Source organism: Adiantum capillus-veneris, chromosome 9 (genome assembly GCF_014529385.1).
Source record: "Adiantum capillus-veneris isolate H3 chromosome 9, ASM1452938v2, whole genome shotgun sequence".
Lineage (NCBI taxonomy): Eukaryota > Viridiplantae > Streptophyta > Polypodiopsida > Polypodiales > Pteridaceae > Adiantum > Adiantum capillus-veneris.
The window spans coordinates 69,847,651-69,861,834 of record NC_140939.1 but is presented as its reverse complement, the minus strand read 5'-3'; the positions used below and the strand labels follow the sequence as shown (position 1 = coordinate 69,861,834).

The 14,184-nt window shown below is 45.0% G+C and overlaps 1 pseudogene; it reads left to right on the top strand.

Moving 5' to 3' along the window:
* The first annotated feature begins 460 nt into the window (after nucleotides 1-460).
* LOC147450644 (uncharacterized) lies at nucleotides 461-1,395 on the top strand (annotated as a pseudogene).
* The last annotated feature ends 12,789 nt before the right edge of the window (nucleotides 1,396-14,184 follow it).

The window sequence follows — 14,184 nt, the reverse complement described above, 5'->3', positions numbered from 1 at the left end:
TTGTGTTTTGGAGCAAAATCTCATTCAAGGGGCAAGGGAGCTTATCCAGAGCTGCAAGGGTAGCATATGGACATGGGGACATTATCCCTATCAATCTATCACGGATTTTGGATACATGTGCAGATATCATGCAAGATGTACCCTCCCCTCCTTCGTCGCTGCCAACGTGGACACTCGATCCTCATATGCATGATGAAGAGGTCAGAATAGACAGTTTTTTATGTTCTGATGCTGCTACATTTTCTCACTCGGTGAGGCAGAATAGTTTCGCAAGCACAAAAACCAGACATTGCAGCCCTATCATGTATTCAAAGTTTGGTGAAACTTTGATCCCACGTCGTGATTCCCCACCTCAAAGACATGATGTGGAACGCAGTACTCTTACACCATTCCAGAGTCTAATGAAGCATTATTCTAAGTCAACAATCAAGCGGCATAGTCAACTTTGACTCTTACCCCCATGCTCCTCAGCTCCAAGCAGAAGACGACAAGAGACAGATTTTATTTGTGGAACTCGCCAAAGCTCAGTATGAGAAATGAAGGAAGTGGGGGGGAGTGCCAAGCGCGGGTACTGTTGACTTCTACTCATCGAATGAATGGGACAAGCAAGTTAGTGCAGGGCAAAGCGATCTACGAGTTGGGAGTTGCTTTGTGCCCAAAACAGGAACCATGGGAATGCATATGCCTAGGAAGGTGTTGGATGATGGAACTCAGAAAGAGGTCCAAGAGTTGCTTGATGAAGCGGAACCCCCACTTGGCCTGGCCGGTTGGCATCGAAGGCAGGAAGGGATGTTGGAGGTGCCTTGTGGGGCACCATCTTTAAGTTATGCTACAGGTCCAGCCTCCTTGGATGAGGTTCTTAGTGAGAGCCCAGGGGAATCAGAACGGGTATGGACAGAAGTGGCCAGCGGCCAGCAGTTGCGAGGAGAACCATCTGAACCTGACCGAAATCAGGATGAGAGTAAGTTGAGAAGCCAGGCTGTGGTATTGAATAGGGAGCCAGGGATTTTACGTAGGCAAATCCAGGGAAGGCATGACAAGTGTATGAAGATGTGGGGAACGTCGGTTATGAGACAACCAGGTCTGTCCTATGGAAACATGGCGGGCGCGAGCCCCTTCGACGAAAAGATGCACGGTGATTGGATCACGGTTGTGGTTATCGAGATTCAAAGGGGAATGTATTCAAAGTTCTCGTATGGGTTATTCGTTGGGCCAAGGTGGACCCTCTGGGATTGGTCGCCATTAGGATGCAGTTGAGCAAGAGGGGTGCAGGTCCTGTTATGGACGCACATGTATGGGGCTGAGGATGACATGGATGGCCAGTTCTCGGCTATGATACCCTCAACGAGGTACCCATTGGTGGGAGATGCCCGAAGCTTAGTTATGGGCTGCTAGAGCTCCCGGTCCTGGCTTGACTGGTTAGATACGATGAAATCAAAGGGCTGGATGTCCCTAATCCCTTAAGATGGCTCTCGAAGACCTGCAAATAACCAATCCGAAAGGCACAAAAACCTGAGCTGAAACTACCAGCTGCACAGAAACTTCTCAGTGAGTAATGCAAACGAGGCGAGAGAGCACTCCTCAATCCCCTCAACCTGGATCTCGAAGCCCTCCAGATAACCAATCCGAAAGGCATAAAAACTTGAGGTGAAACAACCAGCTGTGCATAAACTTCACCGCTAAAAACTTGCTCAATCCCCAATGATAATGATTGGAACCATAATTGACTGTGGGGCTTGCAATTCAAAGCAAATGAAGCAAGGGGACTAGCGCCTTGCAAAGCATTCCATAAGACAACATTCCTAACCGGTACTCTTTTGAGAACATTAAAGGTATTTGTAAGGTTTTCACATTGAACATACATGTCCATAAGACTTCACATCACAAACAATTCTACTTCAAGCCCACTCTTGATAATATGCTCATCAACAAATTTTGATGTTTGAATGAGAATGTCCCATTTTGACGTACATTTTGACCAAGGAACCACGCAGAAAAATAATCTTACCCATCTGCATTTTGCAAACATGGACACAAATGCAGCAACCTTGGTGTTATTGATCTGAATTATACAAGCATACAAAAGCCATTGATAGAAGGTAGAATGAGACAACTCAAAGCTATAAGGCTGCTCCATCAAGACCAAAATAAATTTTTGTACATACTATGAATCTGTACAGTCTTCTCGGACCTGTGTCCACTCAAGGTAACATCTTGCGAGGCGCAAGCCTAAACGGCTGATCTACATGTCTATCAATAGGTGATAGGCCGTTCCATAATAGATGATAAGCCCAAGCTCAAAAATGACTCGAGCTTCACAAAGACTACAAGGAGCCTGACCGGCTCATTCAAAACAACGAGCTGATCCTCCTCCAAGTCATAAGGCAGTCGCAAATACTCTCCTCATCAACAAGTGGCAAGTTGTGATGCTTGACAACAGGAGTAACCTCGGGCATAATGTCCAATATATCGTCATGGACTACAGTTTCTACGCGCTCATCCATAAGCACACATGGGCAACCACATGTGCTGGACACCATCTCCTCCATCTCCCACTCAAATTCATGCATAGCATCCTCACGCTACCAAAGTCCAATCCTACCAGGATCAAGGGTCTACCTTAGTCTCTAACTGGCTTCCATTGAGCTCACCCAAATCGCACATAGACACAGGATGATCATAGCCTATCGCATCTGGCATAACATCGCACCAAATCTCCTCATCTACATCATCGTCTAAGTCGTGCTCACAAATCGCATAGGGCTCCCCATATTGTACATCAAGCTTTGCTAGCTCATAAAAAACTAGGGGCAACTCATGGCGCTGATGCTTATGCATATCCTCGCTGATCTACATGTCTATCAATAGGTGGCCTCTCATAGCACTCAAGCTCGCTGCGAGGCCGCGGCCCAAAATAGATGATAAGCCCAAGCTCAAAAATGATTCGATCTCTGCAAAGACTACATGGAGCCTGATCGGCTCATTCAAAACAACGAGCTGATCCTCGCCCAAGTCATAAAGTGCAAATACTATCCTCATCAACAAGCGGCAAGTTGTGATGCTCGACACCCAGGAGTAACCTCATGCATAACGTTCAATATATCGTCATGGACTGCAGTGTCTACGCGCTCATCCATAAGCGCATCTGGGTCCGCACACAACAACAACCCCGGATGTATGGGGCCCGGGTCACTTGCTCAAATACCTATACCCAAATCAGCCCCAAGCTGGGCTGAAATTGGAAAGTGAGGAAAGCCTCCCAAAGGCTGATGCAAAAGGCCCCAAACAGGGGCTGAATTGAGGATAAAACACCGAGATGGAAGCCACAAAACTTGGTCAGCAAAGAGCCTAAAAGTAGGGATGATTTGATAAGAAAGGGAGCCTGGAAGGGCTCGACAAAAAGGGCCCAAGCGGAGGGCTGGAGCTGATGGTGGAAAGGCTTAGATGTAGCCTAAACCTATGTATCCAAGCCTCAAGGAGGCAATGCAAACCAACCCCAGATGGGGAATAAACCTGAACAACAGAGACCACATCCCCTCACTCAGGCCGGAATCAAACTTTTGTATCCCTTTGATCACTGAGAGATATGGCTGGCTTGTTGAGCTTACACCAAAATATATTGAAGGCATGCTATCAAGACCTCCACTCCCGACAAAGACTGAAGAACAGACCAGGTTGAATCACCCTATCTTCTGGCTTAACCGGATTGAGCTTTGTGTAAGAGTGAAATCGCTGATGCGGAGACTTTTTGTCTAGCATTCTGGTCTGAGCATAAAAAATTCTATGCAGACAAAAGCTTCTCGAATTTCAAAGCTTCCACTTTATTTTATCTGCATAGGCTGATAAGGAAAAGGACCAAGTGTTATCGATTCCTTGAGAATGACGGAGGAGAAGTAACAGTGCCTTCTTCAAGATGAAGCCATTGCACATCTCCAGCATTGGGAACGCAACCATCCACTTCAGCAGCCGATAGTAATGCATGTGAAACGTAAGCGAAAACGCATCAGTGAAATAAAAGCCGTTCTTATCTACCATTTGCAGGATTACTGTGCCAGAAGACCGTACTGAGACACATCGCAATTTGAATTGATGCCTTCCACGTTGTTCAATCAACCGATCTCTGTAATGCGTTTCGGAACCATGTAATTATGGGTCACCCACTGCTGAAAATGACTCTTCGCAATTGTGCGCTCCTTGCCGCACTGCCGAAGCAAGGGACTTGCCGATACACCGTGTGCGAGCCACAAATGGCTCTAATCACACAACAAGCCTAAAATAGCAAGCTCAAGAGATCAAAGGGTGTGTCACTCACCGCTCTACGCTCACCTTCGTGGTGGATTCCTCGCCGCGATGAAGAAGAAGCTGCAGTCGTGCCGCGCTCAACCGCTTCACCGCCGTCGTGCCTTCATAATGCTCGATCGCACACACACTTCCCCTCTCTCTCTCTCTCTCACATACACACACACACAAGGAGGTGAAGAAGAAGAAGATGGAGATGGAGATGGAGCAAGAGCACTCTTCTATTGCACAAATGAGAGAATAAATGAATTTTAGGTTTAGTTGGCTTTTATATGAGCTCACCCCATTCACACTTGGGCGCCCATGCTTAGCCAACTAATCCCTTGAATGTCCCAGTTAGAGTGCGCCTCTCATCGGCGATCACTCTTATCCTTTTCCTATTGGTCCAACAAGCCCGGTACCTGACTCTACCAAATACATAATACACGTCCGTCGTAGGTGATGGGGTGTCCGTGAGCCGTGAGGGTTAACATGCCCCCCTTCCTGATGTAGATTCCGTCCTCGGAAGCTATTGAGTTGAAGCTCGTTCGTCGAGGTGGAAGAGCATTTGAGATGAATGTCCTTAGCCTTCTTCAGTCACTGCAAAATCAAACAACATTGGCACAGTAATTGCATTCTCATAAGTGATTAAAAAGCATATGCAGTTTTAGGTAGACAAATTGATTGGTAAAATAATTTCAAACAATTTGTCAGCAATGAACATTAAATTGCAATGTAATTAAATGCATAAATAGATGTAAAGGTAAAAAATTAAACAAGTCTGGGGTCGCTAATTTGACGGTCGAAAGGCACTAGAGATCGAATATTAATACCATGGGTAAGCTTCTTAATTTGGTGTGGTCAATTAAGTTGTTTAATCGCGAGAGCCAAGTATTCATGTTTGAGGGCTGACTAGAGGCTATATCTAGAAGACCTTGTAGTTAAGCTACAATAAAAGGAATTTCTCATGAAATCATCGCCTGACTGATTACTTTTTCTTTGACCCCCCAAATTCTTTTCACAGTGATTCAATTTGATGTGTGTGCTTATTTTGTATGCCTTGGGTTTTTTGCTTTTCAAGAAAAAGCGCCCATACTGGGAACCTCTAGGGCTCTAGTACCATAGGCAATACATGTGAGTGAAGTACCCAATCAAGCTGAGATTTCTCTTCCAGCTTAAGATTTTACAATGTGGCACTTTGATTTTTTGTTTGTTCATTTTCATCATTTTAATTTTCTAACTTTGGGGGGTCATATAACACTGATACACCTCCCCAGGCTCATCACACTAGTAAACTCCCTTTATAATACTTAAGCTAAAGGTCAATAGGGTCAAGCCCACTAGAAAGCCCTAGTACATTTCACACAATGCTGCCTAAATCGGATTAAGAACCTAAGTAACCATTGATTATTAGGAAGGCATTCCCCATGGTATTAAGAGAAGATATCTGACACCTAACTTGGTCAAACTAGCTTAGTCGGACTGCTTGATTTTTAAACCTAGACAAGTGATATGACAAAAAATTACATTGAATTAAATGTTTGTTACTAAGAAAATGTGATGGATATTATCCTACCAATCACAATCAAAGCAGACAATCATAGATGCAAAAAAGATAAGGGGCAATGCTAATGGACAAGAAACACCTGTTTGTGTCGATGGTCGCACTTGATTTGAAGAGTGAGTCGAGATAAAGATTTCATGAAGGTCCAAATCCTATCAATAGCAACACGCTCCTGTACACACTAGGAAACAAAAGGAATACCTCCAAAAGGCACATCAGTGGGAAGAAGGAACTTTGCTAATCACTCAACTCTAAAACAAAAACACTCCTATTGTACTAATCTTACCTACCCTCCATCACGCGAGTGATGAGGATCAAAGGTGTTTAATGACATAGGTTTCTGTTTCAGTGTACCAGATGTAAATGTGTAGGTCTGGGTCAATGTTTTGACTTTTATTGTGCATACTCGCTTGCTTATTGCTCTTGCTCTTTATTTTTTTTGTTTTTTGTGAGTATAAGGCTATATATATACATTCCCTAAGATTGGGATATTGAGAGGTCAGGGAAAAAGGTTGAGAGGGAAACAAATGAATGATGACTGTCAGCAAACACTCCCCCCTTCCTTGGGTAGATCATACCGTTTGAAATGAGCTTGTCACCCTTTGAAACCAATTGTTCCAGTTGGTAATAGGTGAGGATTTTTGCCAGTAGTTTTCTCTTACCTTAGGTGCCTCATCAAGTTGCAAGGGTGGTAAGGTAGTTTCCCAGGATCGAACTCGAAGTGGTTCATCAGGTGATTCTTGAACACTGGGAAGTGTGGATTCCTTTGTAGCTTCATGGAGGTCTACTATTGTAGGTGGAGACTCTGGAGAAGGTTTTACCTCTATGCATGCATTATATGAGGAGCTAGAAGCTTCATGGGACTCCCCCCTTCCTGAGCTAGGTGGAACAAATTGTTCTTTCTTCGGTACCCAAACTAGCTCTGGAGCGGGTGTGTAGCATTCTGTGATTTTTTTCTTTCCACGATCATTGATTCGTTTTGGAGCCACAGGATTCAGCTCACATGGGTCAGGTGATAGGTAAGAACACAATCTACGTTTTGGCACCCAGATTTGATCATTTCCGTGATAGTAGCCTTGGGCTTCCAATAGTCGTTTAGGTATCCATCGCAACATTTTCTTACTTTTCTTGGAGCGAGTGGGACGTTTCTTACAAGGCTTTTGTTTTTTAGCACTAGCTATGGTCTCTAAAGAAGCTTTAGGGACCCACTTGTATGTTTTCTTCGTTATATTAGAATGAGTTTTGTCAGAATCTATATGCATAGCTTGTAGCATATTTAAGGGTACTGGCATTTCATCCCCCTCAGGTGTTACCTAGGTCGTCCCCCTATTTTCCCAAGTATCTATGGTTGCTGCTAGGTGCACCCAATCGACATTGTCTGACTCAGCCATTCCGGGTAGGATATCCATATAAGGAGAGTTCTCCCCAATATCTGTGTCTTCGTTACACGTGTAACAATACTGTAATGGAGCTGAGTGAATTGTTGTGTCTGATTGATTATCAATGATGAATTTATTTCCTAGAGGATGCGTTCGACCACTTAAAAGATCAACTCGAATAACAGAGTCTTGGAACTGTAAGTAGACGTGGTTTTTGGACCAGTCATGCACCATTTTTGCTTCCCTCATGAATGGACGCCCTAAGATCATCTCAAATGACATAGGATGCTTGAAAAAATCCATAACAATGAAAGTCTGCGTTACCTTGTGTCCCAAGACCTTGATCCTGAGATCCTTTAGCATTCCAATAGGCGTAACAATCGATCCATTAGCCATTTTTACCACTACGCTTGTAGCTTCAAGGTGAGGTCACCCCATAGACTCCCAACAACTCTTTGAGACCATGCTCACTCCCGCACCACCGTCAAGGACCCCCTTTACAGTTAATCCTTTAGTAGTGATTGGTAGAGTAGCATTAGATTCATCACCTTCAAAGTATTGCCCCAACTTGTTAACGGGTAATTCAATTACAGATTCATGTCTCGCTAGGTCAGATGGTGGTGCTAAATGTTCCTCATCATTCATTACCGAATCAGGTTTGTTCATATGTGCAAATTGTGGTAATCCTGTCTGTAATTCTCCATTGAGGAAGGCTCGAAGAGCTGAGACTAGCTCGAGATCTTTATATAGTTTGGACATGATGGTGGTTCTAACTTCTGAAGACATGAAATCCATCAATTTGGCAACATTTAATGGCATCTTGTGGGACGTAGGACCCTGACAAGAGAATGGTGAAGATGGAATCTCTACTTCCTCAAGGGGGTCGGGCATTCCCTCATTGAACATTCTCTCTAGTAGGAAAGGTGTGTGTCCACTTTCAGATGTCCTACCCTCACTCTCTTCCCGAATGATACTGGGTATAGCTAACGGCCTGTAGTTCTTGTGAGGTTGAACTTGTGTGGGAAACACTGTGTCCGACATCTGGATATGTTTGGGTTCAGGTTCTAATTTTCGTTGAGTTTCTTCCACCAAACCCCTCAGTTGTTGGACTCGTTCAATTTCCACTGTTGGGTTTGGATAGGTTCCAATCTTTCTCTTGCAATCCTCATTTTTTGTCTCTCGTGGCTTATTTTGGGGGTTCGCAACTGGGTGGTTTAATTTTGAATACTCTTTTGTTGTTCGTCGTAATTCCCTCTTGTGATCCTCCTCACTGGCTTTTTCCTTTGTAGTAACAGTTTTGGTCTCCGTGGTCTCTATCGAATATGAGTCATCCTCAGGGTCATTCATATACACGGGGTCCTCTCCTATCCCTATGTAAGTCTTTGAACTAGGTTTTGAGCTAGAAGCATTAAGGGATTTCTTTCTTCATGTTTTCTTCTTTCTCGCTCGGCCAATGGATGCAGCATCTCTCTCTTCGCGGATGTAATTTTGCTTTTGGAGCATCGACCGTGTAAGTGCATTCACCGGTGCTATGTTTATAGTTGGTGGTTTCCCATCAACAATCTCTATTATGTTCAATGGTGTGATTTTCGGTGCACTTGGATTGTTAGGACACTGTGCGATCAAATGATCTATGCCACAACGATTACAAGTGAGTATTGGCATTGCCAATGCACTCCCTTGACTTGTTTGCATTAGTGCGGCATTCTTTTGCATTATAATGGGGCACTCAGCTACTCGATGTGGTCCACCACATTCGTAGCACTGAAGAGGTGGTCTCCTGGCAAATCTATTAATGTTTTGGCCTCTTGCTGCTAGCGCAGTAGCTTGATATACCGGTTTGATTTGTCCCCAATGGTCTTCCATATAGTACATGGGACACTCCTCAAGCATGTCAACTCCATAGGTGATACTAGAGTCTATGTCCTCTTCGCAATCTACATAAGTACTAGATGACTCGCAACCTATTTGGTTCATAGGTGTAACTCTTGGATGAGGGGGTTGCGGTCCTAGCACTGGAGGTGGCAACGGTGTGGTTTGGACTACATTTTGGGTTCTAGGGACCATGTGGTGTAATGGCAATTTTTGCTCCATTGGTGGGGTAGGCATCAATGCAGGAACTCGAGGTGAGTCTGTCGAAGCTATAGGCGGTCTATTTTCCATGATGTGTTTAAGCATTAGGCAATCCTTCGCTTGATGGCCATACCTACCACATGCGTTACAAGTCCCGTTAAACTTTACTCTGAAAGTAGGGCATTCACTCGTAGTATGTGGACCCAAGCAAATTGAGCACCATTGTTGCTCCCTTCTTGGATACATATGAGTGTTTTGTGGAGCGTGATTACCCCTAAGGCTTTCTTGGATGGCCTTGGTGAGATCTACCAAAGTCATCTCAGATATCGTTTGCTCTTTCACAATTGGATTTATCTTCATTGGCTTATGCCCTGACGCTTGCGAGCTACTAGACTTCGGCTCGGCAGACACTCTTTCTCCTGCAATCATTAAATTATCCTCCAATTGGATTGCATTCATGGTGACTGCTTCCCAAGTAGTGATACCTTTAATGACTAGGCCATTATAGATACTTTCATGTCGTAGTCCCCTAATGAATCTATCGAGCAATTGGTTGTTGTTGAATCGCTCGTTTGGATTGCATCGAGAATTCAAATTCTTTAGGCGACTAATGAAGTCTCTCACGGATTCACCTTCTTCTCGTTGGGATTTCTGGAGCTGAGAGGCTACACCCCAAAGTACTCCCTCTCGTATGTATTCTTTTAAGAACAGTCTCCTAAGAGTAGAGTAGATCGTTTTCTCTTCTACTCTTAAGGTTCTATACCAATCTCTAGCCTTTCCGCTTAGAGTCAAACTCAAAGCCTTACACTTATGTAGCTCATTGTGCTCTTCCAAGGAATCGCACACATGTTCAAAGACTTCCATATGCTTTCTAGCATCTTCGTCTCCACTGAATTTCTATGTGAGCTTAGCTACTTGAACTGCCTTGCTCCTAGGCTCTCTATCAGGTGCACTACGCATGTTTTCCGCAATAGAGCGACCGATAGTTTGACCAAATGCTACCAAATCTCCTATTTGAGCAGGTATAATGGGTGTATGTGCTCCTAGAACCACATGTGAGATGGGAGTTGGCCTTGGCCTTGGCATACGCGCGGCTCTTGGGTCCCATATTTCGCATGGTGGTGTACCAGACGATGGTCCAAAGTTTACAAGCGTGGCCCTAGGCATAGGGGGTGCCTAATATGGCATGTTATTATTAAATGGCATGGCTCCACTTATATAAGAGCTTGGATAATTCCATTGTGGATTGTAAGCTCTTGGAATAATCGGAGGTGTAGGAGCTACATGAGGCTGAGGTACGACAGGTGCACACGATTGATACATACATGTAGGTATAGTTGGGGGCACTGTGCTACTAGGCATCGGCGCAGTATTAACAAATGAACTCCATGGTGTACTTCTTGTCATGCTCACCACTGGGATATGCATGGTAGCCGTAGTGTCATTAAGAGAAAGATGAGCTAGATCTGGGAAGGTAAAGCTGCCACTTGTGGGCTGAGATTGTACTGAGGCTCCTGGTGAAACAACATATGGAGGATCAATGGGGCTCACTAAGGGAGTCTCCATTTGTGATAGGGTTGGTTGGTTGGCCTCTCCCGTATCCAAGAATCTCATTAGGCCTATTGAAGGCATGTTGATCCCTGTGTTCCGTCTTTCTAACTCGACAATCCTATGGAGGACATCACAGACTTTCTGTTGTTGCTCATCTATGCTAGTAGCACCCGATGTGGATTGTAGAACATCTAACCAACCCACATGATAGGTGTGTCTTGTGTACCGATCAGTTAAAGCTTCTGCTTGTAGGTCATACTCCCAATTTTCGTTTAGGAATATCCCATCTAGGCCTGGCGTGCTAGAGGTTTCCCTCGAAGTGGAAGCATTATTGCTCCCCATCGCTGGCCCCTCTGTGACTGCTACCTTGGGAGCACTCGGTTTCTCGGCTGGCATGATTGTTGTCATAGGAGCCTTTGCTTTCAGGGCTCGACTTTGTTCTAGCCTTCGTAGGTTCTCAATTTCCCTCTCCCTTGTTGCTTGCATATAGCGTTCGATCTCTTGTACTTCGGCAAGACTCCTACCATCGGGTAGTAAAACCTCAGAGGGAGATAGTCCTAAAGGATCAGGAGGTGCAGTGGATGGAACATTCACATGCACACTCTCAAGAAGCATAGGGTCTATTTTAGGCATGAATGACGAATTTACCTCCCCACTCCCTTCATTTATTTCATTAACCGCATGTTCGGAGCGAGTAGCTCTACTAAGGGTCTCTTTTAAGCAGCTAAACACGCTGGACCCGGGCCGTGGTCCCATGGCATGCATGTCTTGACTTGAACTATCAGGGTTTGGTGTAGGATACCCCTCCATGACTTCGTAGTCAGAGGAAGAATCACTAGACGCGATATGAGGATCTTGGGTCGCGCTACCTTGAGTCTCGGCCGAAGGTCCAGAACCTAGGGTGGAGGAATAATGGGTGCCCGCGTAAATGGAGGCACTACCAATATGCTCGTGCTCTAACACTCGTCCAGAGTATAGGTTCATATGACTTGGATCCCCTAGAAGTGTCAGTGAGTGCCCGTGAAGGCTGCTCACCTAGTATTTTTGGGTGTTTTGCAACCCGTCTTTTCTTTTCTTTTTTTTTTTTGATTTTTTGGTCCTTTTTTTTGACCCAGCTATAGAATAGAATGTCGATAGCTCAAAACGAGCGTCTCAGTCAGAGGGACGTGCCGTGCTTTACAGCCCTCCGTTTCGTCACTTTATGCCCTCAGAATCCCTAAAACCGTCAATTTCTAGTAGGGAACTAGGCCCAAATTAGAAAGTCTAAGGGTGCAAGTGGGAAGAGAAGGGACGAGAGTGGAGGACTAGCCCCACATGCTCTCATTCACTCTTGAGGGGGTAGGGTATATATATAAGAGTGAGTGTAGTATATATCATAAGACTGAGGGCTGGGGCTTGGGCTTGGGGAAATGATCCCGATCCCGATCAAAATTTTAGTGTAGCCCCCGAGTCACTCACGCTTAAATATTTTCGGGTTATTCTTTTATTATTATTATTTTTTAGTGTAGCCCCCCAGTCACACACACTTAACCTACACCTAACTTATCTACTTGCAGCATTTCCCCGGAAGCGGCGCCAAAAATGTGCGCTCCTTGCCGCACTGTCGAAGCAAGGGACTTGCCGATACACCGTGTGCGAGCCACAAATGGCTCTAAGCACACAACAAGCCTAAACTAGCAAGCTCAAGAGAGAAAAGGGTGTGTCACTCACCGCTCTATGCTCGCCTTCGTGGTGGATTCCTCGCCGCGATGAAGAAGAAGCTGCAGTCGTGCCGCGCTCAACCGCTTCACTGCCGTCGTGCCTTCGTAATTCTCGATCGCACACACACTCCCTCTCTCTCTCTCTCTCTCTCTCTCTCTCTCTCTCTCTCTCTCTCTCTCTCTCTCTCTCACACACACACACACACACACACACACACATACACACACACACAAGGAGGTGAAGAAGAAGAAGATGGAGATGGAGATGGAGCAAGAGTAGTCTTCTATTGCACAAATGAGAGAATGAATCAATTTTAGGTTTAGTTGGCTTTTATATGAGCTCACCCCATTCACACTTGGGCGCCCATGCTTAGCCAACTAATCCCTTGAGTGTCCCAGTTAGAGTGCGCCTCTCATCGGTGATCACTCTTACCCTTTTCCTATTGGTCCGACAAGCCCGGTACCTGACTCTACCAAATACATAATACACGTCCGTCGTAGGTGATGGGGTGTCCGTGAGCCGTGAGGGTTAACAGCAATCAAAAAATGACTGTTGCCGCTGCAATGAATGAGCTACAACCTGTCGCCTACTGCTCTACACACGTGCAGACCTGAAACTGACAAGCTGCTGCATGTGCATTTCAAAAACTAACCTGCAACTGTTGTTCTTGCTGCAAGTTGCCTACAAATGATGCAGACAAGAAAAAACTGACGACCTGACCTAAAATGCATTGTCTCGATGTGCGTGGAGTTGCTCACGAACAGTTTGCTGCTGTCACGACCAGTTTACGTGCCCTCTGCAAAGGAGTTGAGGCCAAAAAGAAATGTTGCATTGAGTATATGCAAGATCTTGAACACAATTTGCAGTCTGTGGTAACTTTGCAAGCAAAAGAGTATAAAGATAGGCATTAGACAAAGGAACCTTAATGAGACACTAAGTATATGCAAGATCTTGAACCTGATTTGTAGTCTGTGCTAGTTGACAGAAAGCAACTTTGCAAGCAAAAGAGTATAAAGACAGGCATCATATAGAGGAACCCTAATGAGGCTGCTCCTCCAATCCCTCTGCTTGCAACACTAGCTCTACAAAGTTTCAGTGATGATTTCTTTGCAGCAGAAGGAAATTCAACTTTGGATTTGGGTGGAGATAAGAAGATTAGTATATTGTGCGACATTGTAAACACTACAAGTTCCAGCCCATTGATCTCCTACGAGAAACCTATGATCATGAGGACCTCATAACGCGTGTCACGTCCCTAAAGAACCTTCTTGCTGTTGTACTCACAGAACAGCAACCCACACCTCAATTTGTCAAAGATTGGCACACACTCTTGGAAAATTCCCTACTCTTAGGCCTGCAATTGGATGCCAACCTCCAATCCATGTTACTACTTGCTACCCTACCCTGCTCCTGGCGACCTTTCATTACAACCCAAGCCTCAGTAGTTGGCCTCACTATTGAGATGTTGATTGCCCACATACTCCAGGAGGACATCTTGCATAGCGGCACAACCTCCTCATCGGTGGCGAACACTCCATGTGCCCAATAAGTGCAATGTTTCTGGATGACAAAACCAGAGGCCCTTCCGCAAAACCGAAGGCATATAAAGAAGCGGAAGAAAAGAGGAGTGCGAATTCA